The sequence below is a fragment of the Polyodon spathula genome, chromosome 5 (assembly GCF_017654505.1).
Source record: "Polyodon spathula isolate WHYD16114869_AA chromosome 5, ASM1765450v1, whole genome shotgun sequence".
NCBI lineage: Eukaryota > Metazoa > Chordata > Actinopteri > Acipenseriformes > Polyodontidae > Polyodon > Polyodon spathula.
Window position 1 is genome coordinate 52,132,703 of NC_054538.1, and position 23,241 is coordinate 52,155,943.

At 38.7% G+C, this 23,241-nt stretch overlaps 1 long non-coding RNA gene across 2 annotated transcripts in view; it reads right to left on the reverse strand.

The window, feature by feature from the left end:
• The window catches only part of LOC121316046, a 102,353-nt gene that overhangs the window by 9,645 nt on the left and 69,467 nt on the right, over positions 1-23,241 (reverse strand). The window contains exons 3-4 of one of the 2 annotated variants that reach the window (XR_005950356.1): positions 22,884-22,963; positions 12,192-12,685 (exon numbers count right to left, since the gene is read on the reverse strand). This is a non-coding gene — a long non-coding RNA (uncharacterized LOC121316046). Of the gene's footprint in view, positions 1-12,191; positions 12,686-22,883; positions 22,964-23,241 lie in introns of those variants that run through there. The other variant, XR_005950355.1, reaches the window with a different exon arrangement.

Sequence of the window (23,241 nt, forward strand, 5' to 3'; positions counted from 1 at the left end):
GAGCGATTAAATGAGATGGAAAATGACTCGGACTCCTGCCCAGTCAAAGTCAAAATTATTTTTTTGCGAGTACAAAAGATCCTTCTCAGAACAGAAGAAATTCTTTGTTCGTGAGAAGAATTATATTTTGAGACGAGTGATGAAAAAAAGATGGAAAGATAATGTCAGAGTCAGTTTTACAGAGTCCCAAATATATAGAAAAATTTCCTGGTTTCCTAAAGATCATGATTTTAAGGCATTTTGTTTTGTTTTTTAAAATGGAAAAGAAAACTATCTCACGAACAAAGATTATTTCGCACGAAAAAAGATTGGACCCTCATGACAAAGAATCTTTTTTTGCAAGGCCAGTTCTTATTTCATGATCAAGCATCTAAAATCGGCTACACACCAGACCTGATACGACAAATGGAAATGCGCAGCAATTTGACAAATTAAAACAACCTACTGTATACTTTTCATAAATATCATTCATACCACAGGCGACACGGGGGCAATGCAAAATAGGGTTTAGGGAATTGAGTAATTGAAGAACAGCTTCAATGCACTGTGTCCTCCAGGGTGAAGCAGTATCCAAAATGATAGAGGAAAAAATAATACTTGCCGTGGAATAATACCCAGAGCTTTATACAAAGATCATTGTAATTATAAAAACACAGAGATGAAAGATAATATATAGGAGTCAATTTCTAAGGAACTGGATAAGCCTGGTATGTATGATGTATTGCTATATATATTGAAATAACATCAATAACAATTTTGTATAGTTTTATAGATCTGGCAGTTTTCAAATCTATCGCATCTGTGTCGCTTCAGGTGTGTATGGTCATGTCGCTGCCAAAGTATCTTGTCGCCTGATAAAAAATAATCACATTGTCTAATGTGTAGTGGCCTTAATTTGAAGAGCTGTACTGCACATGCTCAGAACCCCAAATTTAAAATCCTTATAACTCAGGAACGGATTCATATTTTTTCATCAAACCAGTGAAAGGCACTATTCTGGGCCAGTCCTTTTTGTAGCCTGAACATTTCAGACCAAAATTACAAGCTGGGTACCGATTACAAAAAAAATGGAAATCACAGTTTGGAGTCTTGGAATTGACACGTCTCAGCAGTACGAAATGTGCCATGTCAACAGATCTCACCCACGAGACCAAACATATACATTTTTGTGTAAATCCATTTAATGAGGTCAAACTTATTTAAGTACAAAAAATGGGGTTTAAGCCTCCCAGTTTAAGTAAAAAATGGGTTTAACATAACGTTTATATATATATATATATATATATATATATATATATATATATATATATATATATATATATATATATATCCTCCAGTGGATAGCCACTTTTATTTCATCTTTAAAACTTCACAACAAACATAACTAACACATTTCGACCCATAGGTCTTATTCAGAGCATCGATAAGAAAGGTAAATACATAATCCTTAAACAGTCATTATTCATTTCAGGTGAACAAAAGGAAACATAAAACAGATCACATTTCAATTAGACACACAGGTAGATCACAGCAATCAATTAACAAATAACATATTTTTTTAATGGCAGCAGCAACAAACATACAATCACAAAGTTAATGAAGCAATCAAATATGATCCATAATAATATAACCAATCTAGCATAACAATAAACATGTCCTAAAGCTGTACTTTATGCTTACAAGAATTCCGCAGTGAAAATCCTGTTTGTGACGTAACCTCACACAACTTTCTGCTATAACTGAAGGCCGTGCCAAGTAATTCTTTATTAACAACTGTTATCTCCTGGAAGTAGCCCAGGCAAGCTTCTTTGACCAAATAGGAAAAAATAAGAATACAGTCTGAGGGGTTTAGAGATCTCTTCATTCACTGTTTTATTTGTATTTTTTATATGACTGTGGCAGGGCAGAAGCACTGCTGCTGTAAATAGTGTGTGTGGGAATGTAAGGTTGGCAGGGATGGGGTTAAATCTGGCCCTGCTAACAACTGCAGGTGTGGCAATATCCCAAGCAGGTAAATGATGCTAACCAGGGAGTGTTCGTATGTATAAAAGGAAGCAAAATCCTTGTTTGTTGGTGGAGTTTAGTAGGAGTTTGGGAGCGAGTGGGAGAGCTGTGATTTTGTACCATTTTGCAAACTTGACAAAACTTTGTTTTGTTTGAACCTTTTATTTTGGCCCTTGTGCCATGTTTATTTTGTGTTCCTGTTTGTTTAATAAAGTGTGCAACAATGCTTTAAAACTGCAGCTTTCTATCTCTATTTCTATTTCCTGCTGGTAACATCTTAGTCTATGATGCTACCCCAGCACATGTGGAGTCAGAAGTGAGAAGATCCCCTTGTGACCCAGAGCAGGACTGCAGTTAAATTAAAACAAAAAAAATGGACAAACTAGCAGAGGAGTGGGAGCAGGAGCAGAGCTGGAGGAAAGCTGAAGGGACTTACAATTTACGAGACCTGCCTGGACTTTGGGCACCAGAAAATGTGCCCATATAAAGACTCCTGCTTTGTGATGGCATATGCCGGAAAGCCAGAGACAGACCCCTCTGCCTCCCAAGCCACCTGGGACGGTGGATTAGACAACTTCCTCAGCTACGTCAAGGACCAAGGTTGGTGCCTCACCTGGGTGGAGTCCTGGCACTCGCTGGTATGCTGCCCCCTCCAATATCAGGAGGAACTACCTGCCTGAATTCCTGAGAAGGAGGAAAGACCTGTTTGAAAGAGGAAGAAAGAGGGCCGACCATTCCCAGAGGCAAGCAGAGGGAGAATTTCCACTATCCCCAGAGCCAAAGGGAAAGCGGCTGTTGTCATCCCGAGTGCAAGAAGGGGAGGAGATGTTGCCATCTCCAGTGCAAAAGGGGGAGGAGCCGTTGCTGTTTCCAAAGCCCAAATTGCTACTGGAGTCCCGTGGCCAGCCTTGCCACTGCCAGCATCGCCACTGCCGGAGTGCCCTGAGCTACTGCCAGACTCACCACTGCTGGAGTGCCCAGCACTACTGCCAGCATGGCCACTGCCTGTGTCGCCACCACTGAAGGGCCCAGTGCCACTGCCAGTATTGGGACAACCCTCTATAGAAATGCCCAGAGTGGAGAAAAGTCACTCTGGCTTAGGGGGATGAAAGAGGGTTAAACAGGCATCTCCTCACAGAAGCCCAGGGGTCACAAGAGGGGTTAAATGTACGCCCATGACCAGGACCAGGAGGGTGGTGGAATATATTAGTATGTGGGCACTGGTAATGCACAATTAGTTCATGTGCAGGCTGTGTCGGGGTTAGACAGAAAGAAAATAAATGCTACGTGGGCTGGTTCTGCACCAGCATGATACTTGTTTTGGGGTTTGTGTTCACTGTTTTGTTTCTTTTGGCCATCGTGCTGTTTATTTTGGTGTCTCTGTGTTTTGTTTGTTTATTATTAAATCTGCACATCACCACTTCACTCATCAATCTGTGTCCCGTCTACTTCCGGGCCTGTGATGTCGCCACGCAAGGCTTAGGTTTTAGTGGTCCATACTATTGATTAAGAAATCAGAGACGTTAGCTCTGGTCTTTCTGACAATGGTGATCTAACGAAGGGCCCTATATGGAAATAGTTGACATCACAACCACATCTTAAACTCTAAGATAGCATTTAAGGTTTTAAATATAACAGTGAGAAAATATAGAGTCAAGTCAATTTTGACAACAATTTTGATATGATTATTTCAGAAGGTACTGCAGAACTTACATTCTTTATTACAGTCATCTGTACTATGATGGTTAGATTATGAGTAAGCAATACTTACTTTGAACTTTCACACTCCTACACTGAATATATTGGTTACAAACCCATATATACATCAAGTAAATACAGTATTTGTGACAAGTATCTAACAGGAATGTAGGCCATTATATACAAATTTGGCTTTTGACTTCAACTTTATCACAGTACACATTTATTCCTTGATTTGATTTTCTTATTAAAGTGTTTTGTGATTAAATTGTAGTGTTTCTGCAGTGCTGTAGATCTGCATTTCTGCATGTTTTGCCAACTTTTCCCCTCCCCTATGCTTTATCATACTCTCGTCATACTATTTATGCTTTAGTATGGATTAATTAATCATTAGTCATTGTTTATATTTTTACTGTATATTGTTTATTTTCAAGACTTACCATACATTTGATTAAGCATTTGTTTTCTGTCAGAACACTGTAGATTCACTCCTTGTATAGCAAAAATCACCACTATCAATGATAGTTTATAATTTTCTCTCTAGAAAATAAATATTCAACGTTTCTACGGTGCTTTCCTCTAGCATTTTACTTTACACCTGGTAAAGCAACCTGGATATGACAATGATTTATTCAATGAAAAAAAAAAAAAAATTGAGTTGAGATTGATAACATCAAAAAAGACCTTGTTAACACATCCTTTATTCAACAAAAAAGATGACAGGTAAAGTGTTCCTATGAAAACACTAAGTCATACAGTGTGTCTATACAACAGTTGAAAACAATAGTAAATACATCAATGGCCAGATTAGCTAATAAAAAGGTTGTGCTATGTATAATCTGGCAGAAGCATGCAGCAAAGAAAACACAAAACCGAAGAAGGTAAGATAATAAAAATGTGCTGATTAAGCTTCATGGCTGTTTATTGTAATGCCACTTGATTGCAATTGATTGTTATTGTTTATGGCTCCTATCACCCAGCTGGAGATCCATATTCTGTTCCCAGAAAAGGCCTGCATTAGTTTTCCCAATTAACTGAGCAGACAAGTTTCTTGTCTTATTGTCAGCTGTAGCTCTCTCTCTCCTGACCCTGGTGTTTTAAGCACACAGGTCTACCGTGTACTATAAAAATGTACAGTGGTCATTTTGCATAGAAATATAGCAGCCCATGTGTTTATTATGCATTTACTCGACTACCTTGCTTAAGGGTCTTTACCTTGCTTGTTTTGGGTCTGGTAATAATTTACCCTCTAGTTTTAACACTGAGAGAATTTAAATTTAGTGCACATTTTGGATTTTTTCAAGCATAAAAATGGCAGGTACGCAGCTTATCTGGACCGCTGGTGGTACCATAGAACTCTACTGCAATAGATTTCCAGAATGAATTGGTTCATACTAAATATATTAAATTGATTGTGCCATTGGCTTTTACCATTATTACTGATGGCATTGCTGAACAAGATTCCAAGCATTTGTGTTCTTAGACAGCAATATGCTGTTTGGATCTCCTTGGACTCTAAACAGAACAATAAAAATGTAGACAAAATTCAAAAGCAATTTTTTAAAGAACATCATCATGTTGTATCTTATTGCATAGTATTTCTAAAGTGAGTCACTATATTAATGTAAAACAATGCAAAAAAAAAATGCTAAAAATATATAGTAAATGTTGTAATATATAGTGAATATAAATTTATAGTAATTACCAGGAATTCAGGTTGATTACAGTGTCATTTTTGCATATAACGTTCACAATCCGCAAAGTAAACACAGGTAATGCTTCAGCTGCAGTTGGCCTATATATAACTTAATACATTGTACCGGTATCCAGAAATTTTTCCCAGATATGGTCATTTAACCCATGGGTTTTCACTTATGGGTTATAGCTACAGAAAAAAAAAAAAAACAGGACTGAATCACAACTGAATTTGGTGTAGTGAAATAGTTCATTTAATTGAATGTAATGAAAAGTTGCAATCCTGTTTTTATTCACTCAATACAAAACATACTCCTTTACTTAACCAATGTTTTTTTTTTTTTCTGAATAAAATATAGTATATATGTGTCATATGTGTGTGTGTGTGTGTGTGTGTGTGTGTGTGTGTGTATATATATATATATATATATATATATATATATATATATATATATAGTTTCTATTAGATAAATACGTTTAGCAAAGTTGTCTTCATTTTAACATCTCAAATCTAAAGGAGTTAGCATTAGCAACATTATCACTGGTTCCCTTTATTCTGAAAACTTTTTTTTCATTGATCATTTTATTTTCTTTGGCAACATGCTGCTTTTTTCACTCCATATCTTTGAAAGATTAAACATTTCTTCCTGGATTTAAAAACATTATTTACCACTCCTTTAAGAATTGCTCACTAACCCATTGTTCAAGGCCTTATTTGTATCACGCTGGTTCCCAGATATCTATATTTTGGGATTTCATTATCTGGAAAACTACCGGTTAGCCGCTGTGTGAACTAAATGTATTCACATGTGATAAGCAATGGGAAAAGGGAAATCATCTAGATTAAGATAATGTGTCCCACTTATAGTATGTGCATTATTTGCATCTTAAACTGATAACATAAGAGCATGCAAGAATCCATTCTGTACAAAAATGTGGTTGGGCTTCTTCAAGATCATGACTGGCGTATCATTACACATTAGTACAATGCCAGCTCTACAGTGTTGTAGAAGCTTTACGCTTGTAACTTCATTATATGCACAGGCTGTGGGTTGCTACTAAATGATCCATAGAGTAGTTAATAAGGTGAATGGGTTTTAACGCAAATACTTTTTTAGCAGATGTGAGTTTCAGTACTGTAAAATGCTGCAAAGGGTCTGTGACACTGTACTACCAAGCTAAAACTGACCATTCAAAGTTTAACTGTACATGTTCAGATCCTTTTATGATAAATGCTGCTGTAGTGTGTTTTCTTGGTTTGAATAACACTTTATATCAATATACATAGCCGTACCAATGTAATACTGGTGATATATAAATAAAACAGTAAATATGGTTGTAACTTATTAAGTACATTTATGGTGATCATTGCATTAAAAGTAAATTATCTGTAGATAATTCTAAAATTCAGAAAATAGTTAAAACACACCTCATTCTATCAACACAAAACACAGCAGGCATAAGCAGCAGGGGCTAATGGTAGTTTGGGATATTTGACATACTAAAATAAAAAATGAGCCCAATTGCTGTGGAACAACACCCCACTTTTTTAACAGAAAAATTATGATAGGATTGATTGATAGGATGGAAGTATAAGAGGGGCTTTTTGCTATGCCTTAAATACTGCTTACTTACTGCTTGGAGGGAGTTGATATTTTTACATATTACCTTATTTATCAAATCTGTTTGCAAAGGCAGATGCAAAACTGACTGTGTCTGTGTCTAACAAGCACATGAATTAGTAACCATGTGTATGCATGTGCAGACATAGGTTCCACAGCGCCGAAGCGCGCCCAACCAATTAACGGACACAGAGGAGAATATGATGGTAAAATGTATCAGTCACTGATAATCCTTTTATAAAGCCGACCTAATATCCCCCAAATTGTTCCTTGCAAATTGATAGTGTAGAGTACTGAAGTGAACAATGCTTTATTAATTTCCAGTGTAGGAGGAGGAACAGAATGATTAATGTGGTAGACATCCCATAGTTTTCTATTATTTTTCATAAGCACTATCAATTGTGTTAATTTGTTTTTGAATTGTGTGATATTACATAACTATCACCACCCTAGTTATTCGACATGTAAATCTGGTTCCAGGTGTTTGGCATGAAATGTTACATACAAAAATTCGTTGTTAAATATCTAAACATACTATATCATTATGTTTTTATAAAGCTTTTTTTTCACAAAAAAACAGTGAATATATTTAATTGAAAATTAGAAAATGGATCAGAGATTTCCTTTAACATGATTGGTCAATATGAGGTCCCTAATCTCTGGGAAAGGACCTTGAATGCTATCTTTTAAAGTACCAGTATGTTAAATCACTGTTCCAAATCAATCCCCTGGAAAATATGTACAGTATTCAACAAGTCTCCCATTTGAATGACACGTTGTAGAAAACAACTGGATGCAGAGTGATTACTTTCAGTAACTTTATTTCAGCATATCATATCATAATAGCAACACAGGCAAAGAGCTCTCTTCTCTAAATAAACCAGGACACTACGAACACACTGTGAACATGTTACTCTAATACATTTTGCAACGTATTGGTAATTTAAACACTCAAATCTTAATAAAAACATAAAATGTTACTTGTATTTTTATTCTTTTACATTTAAGAGGTAGATAATAACAAACAAATGATTAAACATGTTCACCTCTGAGTACGAGGTGCCTAAAATGATTTAAACAAACAATATAACTTATCATTTAGGCTGTCTGAAATCGCTTGATAGAGCACATGACCCCAAAACTAACAGTCTTGAAAAAAATATAGAACTCAAGTTTAATATTGTAAAGGTCTCAGAATTAACCATCCCACACACGGAATTCTGAGTAAACCGCATTACTCGTGGAATATTGAGGGAAACATCTGCTGTACATTCCTTAGCAACAACTACTGCTGCGTAAAACAACTACTGATGCTCTAATATTCTGTTTGCATATCTTTGTCAAGTCATATCATACAAGTCATACGTATATAACATTGCACTACGTAATACTAATAACAGACTTCTTACCACAAAATATACTTAAACCAGTTACTTTAAATTATAGTAGTTAAACAAAATCCAGACAATGCATCTGTCTGTTTAAATAGGGGGGAGGGGCTTTGAAATGATTTAATAAATAGTTTTAAAAACTGTGTGTGCTTGTACCACTCAGGAACTGCCAAATCAAAGCACAGTAGCTCCTGTTTTAATGTCAATCTCACTAGGCTACTGCATTGCTATTAGGCTGATGTCTGATGTCACACTACATTGTAGGGTTATAGAGGTAATAATGCTCATCTAATGAGGCTGTTTATGTTGAGGCATCATTTATGCATACATGTTTTAACCAGGATATCAGGAGTTGGTAGAAAGAAATGTAATAAAATGTATAGCTGCTGAATATACCGATTAACGTGCTAAATATTACAAATGCATGAGTCTTGCTGTACGGCAAAGCTGTCTCTACAAAACTATTGTGAGAACAATAGTGACATGACCACATTTGTGGCCTCAGGGAGAAAAACAGAGCCATTGAGGTCATTAAAAAGAACATTTTCCATTTGCTTTGTGACATGTAAAGATCCTGGGGTTAAATCACTAACAATAAATACTGGTGGAACCAATTTTTTTCATGGTCTCTGTGTACATTTATTTTGAGATACCAGACTAATTTCTAGAACTATGCTATTATCTATAACTGCTTAAAGATAAATAAAAGGTCAGCAGTTATCGTTTACAGTGTTTAGAAAGTCTACACCCCCTTTCAAAATTTTCACCTTTTGTTGCCTTATCGCCTGGAATTAAAATACATTCAAATAGTTTTTGTTTTCATTTCTCTACACATCCTACCCCACAATTTCCAAGTGAAAAAAATATTCTAGAAATTTGTAATCAATTAATTAAAAATAAAAACTAAAATAGCTTGGTGGGATAAGTGTCCACCCCCCTTGTAATAGCGATCCTAAATTAGCTCAGGTGTAACCAATCGCCTTCAAAATTTCAAGTTATGTGGCTTCCACCTGTGTTAACATGATTTCAAGATAAATTCAGCAGTTCCTGTAGGTTCCCTCTGCTGGGTAGTGCATTTGAAAGCAAAGACTCAACCATGAGCACCAAGGCACTTTCAAAAGAACTCTGGCCTGTAGGCTTCACCTCAGGTCATCGGGACTGTCCTGGTAATAGTACGTGCACAGAGCACTGGCAGGGAGTAGCGTGGCCACATAGCGAGATGCCTCTCGTTCCTGGTGGGTGCTGCAAGATCTCCTCCCTCGCCAGTCCAAGGGATATTGGTGCGTCTAATAACGCAGCCTTTTCTGCGTCAGGGACCCCTGTTTGCATCAGCTACGGCTGCCTGCGAGCTACTACTAGGCTTGCCAGGCTCCAGCCTAGGGCTTGTCCTTGAAGGCTGGAGATTTGGAGCAGCATGCCTGACAGGAGGCACAATTTGGTAGACACCTGCTCTGGGAACAGGGCTTCCCTCAGTATACCGTTCATATAGGTGGTCAGTATACCCGTCCTGTTTGCAAGGCAGGTCACCTGCGACTCCGCTATATTTGCCCGTTTGAGGTGTGTTTCTGTAAACCTGCACTACAGGTTCAGGCACACAAAGTCCTTGATTAATCTCCCCACCAGCGGAGCCTTGACCAAGGCCACAATGGTGGAATCCAATGGGAGAAAACCTGCTAGGCCCAGCTTATCTGAGCCTTCCAAGGAAACAAGCTATGAGGCTTGCTTCAATATGTTTGGCACTGAGGCCGGCCAATCCCAAGAGGAGCGCACCTCCTCCATAAAGTCTGGGAAAGCTCGGAAAGGCTGCGGGAGGGGAGCTACGGCCGGTGTGGATCAGCAGGCTCATCTTAGTGGGGAAGGAGTCCTTACCCCAGGAGGCCGCTTTTTCTATAGTGCTTTTTCTACAGCGTCCTCCTCTTCCATCAGTGGTGCTTCCTGCTCACCCTGAGCTCCCCTGGGGGAGCCAGGCCTGCGGCTGGTGCCTGCTGCCTCAACAAGGACCTGGGCCATCTGTGCTTTGAGGTCCATTATGTCCCTTTCCTACTTCGAGTGCTTAACCTGTCTCACCTGTGGAGATGGACAGCGGCTATGAGGGGTCTACACCCGAGTCTGCGTGCAGGGTATATCCTGCAAGGGGCTCTGGGACAGCGGATGAAGTGCAAGGCACGGGGAGCGCTTAAGCACCGCGTGCACTGGGGTAACAAAGCACTGAGAGCAATGCTTGCACCAGGCTATACGTGCATCAGGGTACTAACTACCGTGTACACCAAGAGCACCAGGTTCCATGCACACCATGTGCACTGAGCACTGTGCACCTAGCCTTATTGACACTTAATGCAACGAACACTGTGAGCGGCGAGCATTTGCACCAAGTACCGTGCTCACCGATCACTGTGTGCACCGAGCACTGTGTGGACCAGATATACCAAGCACCGTGGGAGCTACGTGCACCGAGGTACTAAACACTGTGCACACTGGGTACTGCGTGCACCAAATACCATGTGCACTGTGTGCAACTAGCAGCGAGGGTGCTATATGCACCGATGTACCAAACACAGTGTGCACCGTGTGCACAGCATGCAAAGAGTACCGCGTGCACTGAAGCGGTACACGCACCGGAGTACCATATGCACCAAGTACCTTATGTACCAGGCAACGTATGCCCCATGTGCACTAAGCATCATGCGCATCAAGGCACCAAAGTACCAAGGGCCTGCAGCTAAATCCACAGCACAATCCAGACAGCTCCTTTAAATCAATAGTGCACAGGCAGTCGCTCACATATGACAGATAGTAAAAAAAGGCAGCCTGCAACGCAAGCGAGGCAGGTTGCAGAAGAAAGGAGAAAAAGAGGCTATATATTAGAGCTGTTTATTCCATGAAAGCGGCAAGCCAGCTTTCAGCACGAATGAAGGAGAACTGCAGTCGACTCAGAAAAGCTCTTTTGAATACGCTCAGTTTCAATATAGAGGTTTTACCTTACCGTCTTGAGAAGCAAAAAGAGAACATGGCTTCCGTGGGCTGACTGTTTAATCCCTCGGTAGCGGGATCGAGGACGTCACCCCAGGAAGGGGCCTGTTGGCAGCATTGATATAAAGAGCTCAGTGAATACCTGCCAATAGGAGGCATATCCCATAAGTAATGTTTTGGTGGTCATCTTCGAATTGAAAGGTAACCACCCATTCATGGTCAAGGTGGAATAGTTGTCTGTTCATTGAGTATTGTGCATGACCCAAGGCTTAATCCACCTTTTAGTCAAGATTTGTCCTCTGGCCACATAACTACTCTAGATTGTCAAGCTGGGGTAGTCAGCAGTTGGGTTTAGATATCTCAGCACGATACTTGTTTTGGGTCACTGTTTTGTTTTGGCCAATGAGCAAAGTGTTGTTTTGTGTTTAAACCATTTATTTTGAAATAAATATGCGCAGTAGTGTGTCACTCGCAGTATTATTGTCTGCCTCACCTGGTCTGACATCACCACAAAGCCACCCTCTTCACAGTCACATACAATGGCCACAATACCACAATATATAGGAGTAATACCAGTTTTGCTAGACAGGCTGGCCATTGAGTTTTTGGAGAATTCCAAAAGAAAGAAAGACAACAATTTCTGAAAAAAAAAATCCACATTTATTGACGATATACAAAATATTTGAACACACATCACACATAGCATAAACACCACCATAGATGGCACAAATGCACATCTAGGCTATTGTACTTTGTTAAAAAACCAAAAACTGCTGAAATGAACAGCTGATTTTTCTTGTTGCCCATTCCCTTTATTCCACACCTCTTTACTTTCTGTCTTTCTAGTCACTAGTGAATACTAACTGATCTGACCCCTACATGTTTGACCCATACAGACAAAGTCTGGTGTATATCTTGTTGCCATGGCTTTCAGATAAGATCTTTCCACTTCATGTGTGCACGTGCCCAAACAAGTCAGAAGTATGCTATTCAGGACTATTTATATTAAACATTTATATTGCAGGGCTGAAGATACTTGGTAGTCTAGCAATTTCAGATTTGATTAAAAGTGTAGAGTGACTCACTTACAACACTCTGTTTGTATAGGTATGGGACTAGCTGCACATTCAATTTGAAAGACTGCTATTGTGCAGAAGACTTTCAGTGTTAAATTGAGAAAGCTGTTCCCAAGTACAATATTTACCTTGACAATGTCTTTCATACAACGGGGTTTTCAAATAACCATTCACTTGTATTTAAATATTCCACAGTTACTCCTCAAGTCCTTGGTCTGCTGTCTTGAACCTGAAGGGACAAGGTAAATCATTCTCACTGTAGCATCTGTTAAGCAGCATTTAACAGAATCTGCATCTAGTAAAACCTGGCATTAAGCTATCACCTTCCTTCAAATATTCTTTTAAATTTTCCAATTGACATTGACATTCCTATTGACATTTTGCATGTTTCCAAAGTTTTCCTTTAATGGATGGTGCATCTGCCACTATTAGCCTTTTCACTGCTCTTTTGTACTGTGAATAGTCTTTCACTGCCCTTTCGCTCCAGTGACATGCAGTGAACTACAATCTTTATTCTTACTATAGGGATTACTGTATAATGAAAAGGTGACCAGCATCTAAAAGAAGAAAAAGTTATGTATTGTATCTAAAAATGTCATTTATAACAACTACTAAAACAAAAGATATATAGCTATTGTAAGGCAAAAAGGTGTGAAGTGATGTTGAAAGATAACATTTTGACCTTTTGAGCTACACATTTACAACACATCAGATTGTGACTTGCATCATAGTCTAGAAAAGGCCTATCCTCGTGACAAAGATGATACCAGACACAAACATCAAAGGAGTTTTACAAAGTTTTAGTAAGGATCTACAGGTCACAGTAAGGATCTACAGGTCACATCAGGATAAAAAGTAATATCTACAGCAAACGCAATAGAGTAGCATACCACAGATTGTTTAATTTTAAATGATTAAAAATACTGTAACATGCCTCGTATGTGGATCTGCTTTTCTGTGATTTGAACAACATACTGTTCTTGTTGATTCAGAACTGTTTCTTATTGTTTTCAGTTCAACAGATGGTTTATACCAATAGAATTCTTTGTGGTTAAGGGTGGTATACAAAAGTTTTTCCACTCACGTGTACCTCAACAACCTCTTCAAAGACAACACTTTTACAAAACATTAGAAGTCTCATCATTTATACACATTCCCTTGATCATTTCTGTTTGTTGACAGCTATGGGTGTTCCTTTTTGTACATACATTTATGTTTTTAACCTTGTAAAAGTATCTGGAGTGTAATGCAAAATAGCTCATGTAATAACTTTGAGACATTGTTATAGTACTGATAATTTAAGACTGCACAATATTTCCATCAGGATTTTAATAAAGACTCACACTTGAGGGAATATTTCACTGAACTGTATATGTATATTTCTAAAAACAGATGGTATGTATACAGTATTTAATAAATAACCCAGTTCCAGAAATAGATATGCAGAGGTAAAATCTCAATATTAAACCCCACTGAACCTATATAAATTAATATTTTAACACATTTTAATAGGACATATATCTGTAAAGACAGTAAACAATAATAATGGCAATAGAGTGGTGTGTATTGCTCCATTTAATCCATGGGTTAATAGACCTGTTCCTAAACGCCCACACAACACAAAACAAAAACACAGTGAGTGCTATAGTGCTTGTGGTGCAAATACAGTTATTAGTGAACAATGTGTGGTGCAGTGCAGTTAAGTCAGGGTAAGTGCTGGCCTTTGGTGACAACTCTGGATCGTGTTTAGCCATCTAATAACAACAAACAAGTATAATTAGTCACGACAAAAACAAAACACTCATGGTAAAAATACGGGTTTTCCTTCTGGTTCCTTCTTTGCTACTTCCCCTTTTGTACCGTCCATCATGACCCCTTGGTTAATGAGTGCAGCTGCTCCTCCAATCCGCGGCTGCCACATAGTTCCCTCCCAGGTCGATCCTATAGTGTACCGTAGCTCTGCCCCCTTTCTAGATGGCCTTCACTGTTGAAAGTTAAGTGCCTTCCCATTTGACACAGACACACGCACAACTTGAGTTTCTAATTATAAAACTGTTTGAACACTTGCTTTCTAACTGCATTTTTTTGCAGTAGTCGTTTATTTTATGGGAAAGTTGTGAGGTTCAACATCGATTCATGTTGACCTCACAACTTTCCCATAAAAAAAAAATGACTACGACAAAAAAATGCAGTTAGAAAGCAAGTGTTCAAACAGTTTTATAATTAGAAACTCAAGTTGTGCGTGTGTCTGTGTCAAATGGGAAGGCACATTTCCATTGTTTTTCGGTGTTCATTGGCTATACACAGATTACATTTTTTGTGCATCGGGGTGCTATATTGGTTTTTATCGGTTAAAAACAAAAATCAGAAGCCCTAAATATATTCTACAACTGAGTGGTTTTATAGAATAGGATGAAGAACTGACTAATTTGCAACATTTGCTGACGATGCAAAAAAATCTAGCACTGTATAGCTTGGATTTTCCTTTACTTAAACTTTCAATCAAAGTTTATTTCTGATTGAATTTAAAGAATTAAAACACGTTATAATAGCAGACTTGGTAAGTCTCACTTATTTCGGGAACTTTTTATTCTTATTTCCCTGCAGTTCCTTAAGACAAGACAGGGATTCACAATAAAGTTTTCATTTCATATTTAAATTGTGCTTGGTAAACATTGTCATTTTAGTGCAACATATAGAAATAATGAATAGTGAGTTACTTCAGGTTAATGATTCTGTGAACTCACTATGTAAAGGACAAGATATGCAAGTAATATTGCATTAAATGGTTCACAGTTACAGTAGTTTAATGGCATCATATGAAACACATTCTTAAAACAGTTAAAACATTTTCAAAACCCTCACGCCCACTCCAGCTTTTTCTGAGCACAACATTGAAAAAAGGATTGTTTCCTTTCCTCTCAAACCACAATAGGTTATTTCTTGACACTCTGTACTATATTTAACAAAAGTAAGAGCGTGCTGCGTATTAACAATCATTTATGTGGCAGTATGTAAGCCCACATCCGCAATACTTAAAACAACATTTGCAAACACCCTTGAAGGACAAGCTGAAATACATAACAGGGTACCTGTGGCAGGGTGCCCAGCCCATGTGCGTATTTTGTGTTATATGTTGCATGTGGTGTGTTAATGTTGGTGTATATGTATTGATGCATGGGATATAATGGGGCTATGCAGCACTAGTGATTTAAAATATATAGTTTTACTTCTGCACGGGGATTGCACAATCACTTCACGTGCAGATAAAGCATGCAATAGTATGTGATCATAGGGAGGGCACAATTAGTTAATGTGCTGGGATTCAAGTAAAGGATTAATTGAATCCCAGCACAGCTGTATATATAGTCAGTTTTCACGCACACAAAGGAAAGAACGAGAGTCAGGAGGTAGATTAAATAGGAATAATAAACATGACAATTGCACGGTGCTTGTTTGTCTTACGGTGTTTGTTAGTGTCTGCCTGTTCATTAGGTCAACGTGCCACAGCGTCTCAGTTTCGCCCACAGTTGCTGTGTGTTTTGGTTTAATGTCGTGGCCTGATGTCACTGCTACAGCCAGCCTGTTCACAGTACCTTATTTGTTAGTTACATATTTTTATAATATTCTGCTATCTGAAATAAAATTAATACATTAACTTGAAGTAATACCTTGTATTCTGTTGTTCCCTGCTACTGTATGCTATGCAAATTAAGTGAGTCACTCTACACTTTTAATCAAATCTGAAATTGCTAGACTACCAAGTATCTTCAGCCCTGCAATATAAATGTTTAATATAAATAGTCCTGAATAGCATACTTCTGACTTGTTTGGGCACGTGCACACATGAAGTGGAAAGATCTTATCTGAAAGTCATGGCAACTAAGAAATTCAGTAACATATACATCGCCCTCCACGGATATACATAATTTTACATGTTTTCTAGAGTGCAGAAGACTCCTTCTCCGGTTTAATTCCTGTCAATAACCAATCAGCTGCCTCCCCAACTGGCATCTAACTAGAATGTGAAAATGACCTTGAAATGGAACCCAAACTACAGTACAAACTAAACAGACCACAAGACTAGCAAAAAAAACCAAAACAAACAAAAAAAAAAAACTTCCATACATCGTACGCTGTACATGTAATATCAGCATTTTGTTTCTGCATATCTTTTTAGTGGGAAATTGAGACAATATAAGGAATTGTCTTGACGATATAAGAATTGCTGGCATATTTGCACAGTGCAGATGTTATGATTACATTGTTCATTAAAAGGTAAGGCTGCTGATACAGAATACAGTACATGATTCTGGTTTACTTAAAGTACATTTACAGTTTTGTACTAGTTTACTATATATTTACTCCCATGAGCAAAGCACAATACAGTACTAAATGACAATACTAAATGAGCAATATACCAACTGTGGAAAAACAGGCCCCTAATTTTGTATATTTTCACAAAAACCACAGGTATGAACAAATATTTGCAACAGAATTAATCTGATGTTGATTAAAAAAATATACATTTATAACAATAAATCACTGTCATCACTGATATAGCTTATCTGAAACAAAACTGGAACACATGTTGGAAATGTGAAAAAATGACAAGTTATCACAAGTACTCAGCCAAGTGGAGATATCAAAAACATTCCTGCAAGTTCAAGTCCAATGGTTTCTTGAAACTTGGCTTGTGTTTTTAATATCTCTGCTTTAAATGGCTGGGCACTTTTGATAACTTGGTGTTTTTTTTTTTTTACATTTCCAGTGTGTTTTTGTTTCAGATATCACTTCTTTTTTCAGTTATCACACACACTCACGTTACGATAATAGCAAAATTGTTCAACCTATATTGAGGCAATGTATTGGATATGATAAATGTAAATGGTAGTCTAGTCTGTTGAAAGGGTTAAGATGTGAATCTGTGTAGCATAGCAGTTATGTAGTTAGAGTGAAAATTAGTTAGGGTTCAAATCCTGCCTTTTATATATATATATATATATATATATATATATATATATATATATATATATATATATATATATATATATATATATATATATGTTTTAAATGCTGCATAGACATAGTCAAGGTTTGAACAAAGGTACTGTTTAAAGTTAATTTTACAACCAGCTCAAAAGGGGGGTAAAACCTCACCAATATGAATGCATTTAGTGGAGCTGTTTTTCTTTGTTTTTGTTTTGTTTTTTTGAGATGATTAAGATGCTTGTTTATATCTCAAAAAGTATTGCAAAATAATGAACCATGCTGGTCATAGACATAGTCCCGGGGGTGTAGATGTGCAAAGTATTAATATTTTTTGGGGGGGTCATAGTTTTACAGAAAATGAACCCCAATGGTGACGGTCTGACATCACTGTTGTCTGACGTCATTGCTAATTAGAGTGACTTGCGACCGTTCCATTGCACTGAATAGGGACACATCGAATATATAGTTCAGCACACACGGGTCACATCTGTGTTTCTATCTGGATTAAACTTGGTAATCAGTGATAAATTTCTTTTGTGTTTGTTCCTTAAACACTGGGGAAATTAATAACAATTTTTTAATTTAGGAAATACGATTTTCATTATCCCCCTCTCACTTTTGTTGTTATGGTATGGTCAGGAGTTCGATAATACCGCTCCATTTCACAAATAAATCTATGTTGCTCTCGGTATTAAAACTGTTTTCTGTGTACTTTTAAATAATAAAAATTAAAGTGGCCCCGTGTATAGTGTTACTTATTATACAATTAAGATTTAATTAAACTGGTGGGGAAGCAACCTCTAGCATGTAGCGAGTACAGCAGTTGCAGGCAGCGACACTTACAGTACACATTTCTTTCAGAGGTACTTACTGATGTCCACATTTAGTGAAGTTTAAAAATAACAAAATGTTGGTTGACAACAAGACATAAATGCTAACATGCTCCTGTTTAACACTTGTCACTTGAGCTGAGTTAGAAAATAAACTTACTGCTCTGTATCACCAGATTTATATAACGCCATTTTAAAAATCAAACATAGAATTAATTACCCCCCTTATTGTTTATTAGTTTATTAAAATGATATGATATTGCAATTAATAAAACACTTGCCAATTTCAAGCATAACAGAGTTGTAATTGATAGGAAAACATTTTAAACTCTGGCAATTGTGTTCCACAAAGGGAAGCCCATCAGCCATGGTCACTATGTTGCCTGGGTGTGAAAAGACGAGCAATGGTTTCAATGTAATGATACGCAATGCACACAATGCTTCAGACTGCCTAAAAACCTGCAGGATTCTTACATGATCTTTCTAGAAAGAGTGGACAGAGCCACACAACATGAAGAATAACTGCCCTCAGCACTGCTGTTCAAAGTTGTCCTCACCTCTCCAGCCTCAGGTACAGTCGTTGCTGTCCTTACCTCTCCAGTTTCAGGGATAGCTTTTGCTATCCCTGCCTCTCAAGTCTCAGGGACAGCTATTGCTGTCCCCACCTCCCCAGCCTCAGAGGCAGGGATCAACATTTTTCACATTTAATTTTGCTTCAATAAATCTGGCTTTAAAAAAAAAAAAAGTGCATACTTGGTGTGTGTCTCTCTCTTCTGTGCTATTTAGTGTCTCAAGTTATATTTTCATTACTGCATTATGTGGCAGATGTGGTTGTTTGATTTGCCAGGATGCCATCTGCAAAATAATGGAAATTCAATGGCAAATACTTTGTTACAGTAATGTTAAGGTTTGGTTGCAAAAGTCCAAAAGCTTAGGAAATTGCAAGTTAAGATAGCCACGCAACATTAACTCTGCACCCTTATGTGTATGTTTTCCATCACACTTGACACTGGCAATGACATCACTAAGCTTGTGACAAATCCTCCCTGAAGACTGGCCATACGGACACAACACAGTTCAGTAACTGCATTAGTTCACCAATGAGTTCACTAAGTTAGTTCACTAATTATTTCACCAATGTTCTAAGTAAAACCAATAAACTCATAATACAGTAGTGTTATAGAATTAATTAGGGACCTCCCTTGTATTACTGGAACTAATGTTAAACAAGTCATATTTCTTCAAAAGCTATCAGCAATATTCATACAAACAATATTTTCGGTATCTGGAATCTGCAACATTGGCTTTCTTGTATTAACTTCATTGTTTCATGTGGCAAAAGGAGTCAATGCATTTTCTGCAGAATGTGTATGTTTGCACTGTGATTAACCATTCATCTTTCAAACTTTACAGTTGACTATGAATGCGTGCTAACATACTGTTATGCTGGATGCCAATTTTGACATTAACATGTTTAGGTACAATTGCAGATTTCTGCAGTTCACCACTGTGAAAATGGTACTCAATGAAGTACATAAACAAGAGGTGGATTGTAATGCGTGGGTGTTATGCTTACAAGAGGCATAAACCCTGCTTTGTGTACCACAGCATAAATGTATCAACAGTATACCATACAATTACTACATACATGTAGGGTTTGACATATTGCATGTCCAAAAATCTAATACTCATCACTACGTAACTCAACACGAATTACACATTTCTGAGTACAAGGAATTATTTTGTTCGTTAAAGCACACATTGACAGCAAACATTGCGGGTATGCTAATGCAGTTACTGAACATGTTACCAATCACAGGACTACGATTTCCAAGTGTTATGTCCGTATGACCAGTCTTCTGGGAGAATCTGTCATTTCCAATGTCAAGTGTGACAGTAAACATACACATAAGGGTGCAGAGTTAAGGTTAGGGTGGCTACCTTATCTTGCAATGTCCTGTAGTATACTATGCATGGATTAAAACTCCCTGGGGTCTTCAACATTTTTTTTTTACCCATGCAGTATGTGACTAATCCATTTTTAAATATCAATAAATCGTTTAATATAAAATGACACAGACGTCAAAATAAATGTGTTGCCAAGTATATTTCCATGATAACAAAACAAGCTAATTGTCATTAAACTCGGATGTCCTGTAATATACATATTTGTGAATAAAAGTGTCTGGGGTCTGCAAAAAATATTACTTATTTCTCTGACTGTATGACAGGTTGTGGCAGGCTGGCGAGTGGATAGAGGCCCAGAGACAGTCAGTAGTTCAAAAAAATAACTTTTATTATAAATAAACACAAAAATGTCCAATTATGTCCCTTGGGTGGGCTGTTTTGGTGGGTGGTGGTGGGCGGGGTTGATGTAGGAGCCCCCAAGACTTCTTTGGTTGAGGGGGCCCCGAATCTCCAAGGTAGCACGGCGACGGCGGAGGGGCTCCCTCGGCTGGAGGCCCCCTCAGGTGGCGGCCGGCGGCGCGGACCCTCGGGAGGCCGAAAAAACAAAAAGGAGACACCAGCGACCCCAGCCGATGCGGAGCAGCAGGCGACCCCAGCCGATGCGGAGCAGCAGGCGACCCCAGCCGATGCGGATGCGTCATCCCTGAACGGTGCAAGGCAGGCATCCTTGGGCTATAGCTCCTCCCCTCTGGGCTCTGGGAGCGGCGGCTCCTCCCCTCTGGGCTCTGGGAGCAGCGGCTCCTCCCCTCTGGGCTCTGGGAGCAGCGGCTCCTCTTCCTCCCTCTCAGGCTCTGGGAGCGACGGCAGCTCCTCCTCCCTCTCTGGCTCTGGGAGCGACGGCAGCTCCTCACCCCTCTCTGGCTCTCCGGACGACGGCAGCTCCTCCTCCCTCTCTGGCTCTCGGGAAGGCGGCTCACCCCTCTTTATTGGAGTGACCGGGGCATCTCCCATGTCTACCGCCAGGTAATTAACCACCATGAGGGCAACCTCTGGGAAGGACGCCGGGTGGTGTTGTTCCTCCCACTGTTCCCACCTCTCCCCATCTCGACGCCACAGCGTGTTGATAACTATGGGGAGATCGTTGACGAGGTCTGCCTCAGGGTGCATCAACCAGTCCCAGATCTCCTGGGACGGTGGTGAAGGTGGTGGTGCTGGCGGTAGTGAGGTGGCCCCTGATGCCCGGGGTGAACACTGCATCTCTTCCTGGGCCTGGTTGTAGGGGCATCCTGCCCAGTTGTGGCCGTCCTCCTCACACCGGCCACACCAGTTTGCCGGTGGCGCATCTGGGCAGGACCGCCAACGATGGTCCTCCTTCCCGCACCAGGAACACCAAGGGAAGATGCTGGCCGGGTCCTCCAGCGGTGGCTGCAGCAGCTTACATTTCTTCAGCTGCTGCTTGTCCCGCCTTTGCCGCTGTCTGCTCTTCTTTCCCATGTTAATAAAAAAAAAAAAGATCCAAAAAATCCCCCCCCCCCCCCCCCCCAAAAAAAAATTACTGCTCTGAGCCTCTAGGTGGCACTATCCCACAACTGACACCAAATGTGGCAGGCTGGCGAGTGGATAGAGGCCCAGAGACAGTCTGTAGTTCAAAAAAATAACTATTTTATTATAAATAAACACAAAAATGAAAGGGCACAAGGGCCAGAACAAAGCGATTTAAACACAAAAAGAAAGACAAAAAGCAAAACTTACAAAAATAACAATTTCCAGGGTGGGCAGTGCCTTCACTGGAGTCAAACTTTCCAAACAATCAAAACCAACCTGCTTCCTCAGCTCCCTCCTTTCCAAATGAGAAGCAGAGGCCTCCTTTTATGTCAGGTGGCTGGGCGCTGACTGATCGTTAATTAAACTAATCATCTAATCAACCCCAGCCACCTGAACACAATGAACCCAGGCAGGTAGGGGAATTTAACCCCATCCCTGCCAATTTAAAAAGAGCAGAGCTGTGCTCTGCCACACAGGTATTGACTTTTTTTGTTCTTTATTTCACCTAAGAGTGTTGGGAACTACAAATTAAAAGTGAATGGTGCTTCGGGCTTATTTACTTTTGCTGCGCCAGTACCCTGAAAACAGAGAGTGGCAGTTCTTGCGCTTCGCTGATATCTTGGCTCGAGGAACTACCATTCCACTCAATTAAACTGCAGTCATGTTATGAGAGATTTCAACAAGAATAAAAAGGTAATTTTCCAGATACATATGGTGACTACTGTATTGGAAGTTGAGCAAAAGTCCCCAAATGTATCATATCATTATAATAATGATGGAGGTTGGGAAAATAAGTGTGGTTTCTCTGATGCAGTTTTTTTGGATAACCATTATAAAAGTTTACCACAGTAAATCTGTACAGTAATTCTGCAGTTTGTCCATGGTTTGTTTTGTTTTTAATATGCTTTACTATATCTCTCTGGGCTTTACAATGATTACCTATGCTCTACCACGCTCTGACTGTTTTATTACACCTTGCTATGTTTTTACAATGGTAAACTTTTATAAGGGTGGTCTATACTGAACTAGACTTAATAAATAAATAAATAAATAAAAATATTGTACTATTAGGAAGAAAGAATGATGGAAATAATCGTGAGCCTCAGGAAATAATTTATTAAATGTAAAAAAAAAAAAAAAAAACATCCTTACGTTTTGGACGTACGTATTAAAGGTGTCTGACTCTGCTCCTCTTGAATAGCAGGTTCAGTTTGTCTGGAGTGGAGTGGCTGCTAATGAGATAAGACAAAATAATGTTAGTGTTTATTATTGTGTACTCATTGTTTTAAATTAAGCTTGGCTTTTTTGGTTAGTCTACCATGTATTTATTTATTTATTGGTTGCTTTTAACAGTTAACATTTCATCACAGATAGGAAATGTTTTAAAGGTGAAATGCCTCACATAGTTTTAGTATTTTTTGGCTCGACCATTTCCAACAGTTTAAAAATTGTTGTTATAACTGATAGTACATCTATAATAAACAAATGTACGTTCTGTACATAGTAATAC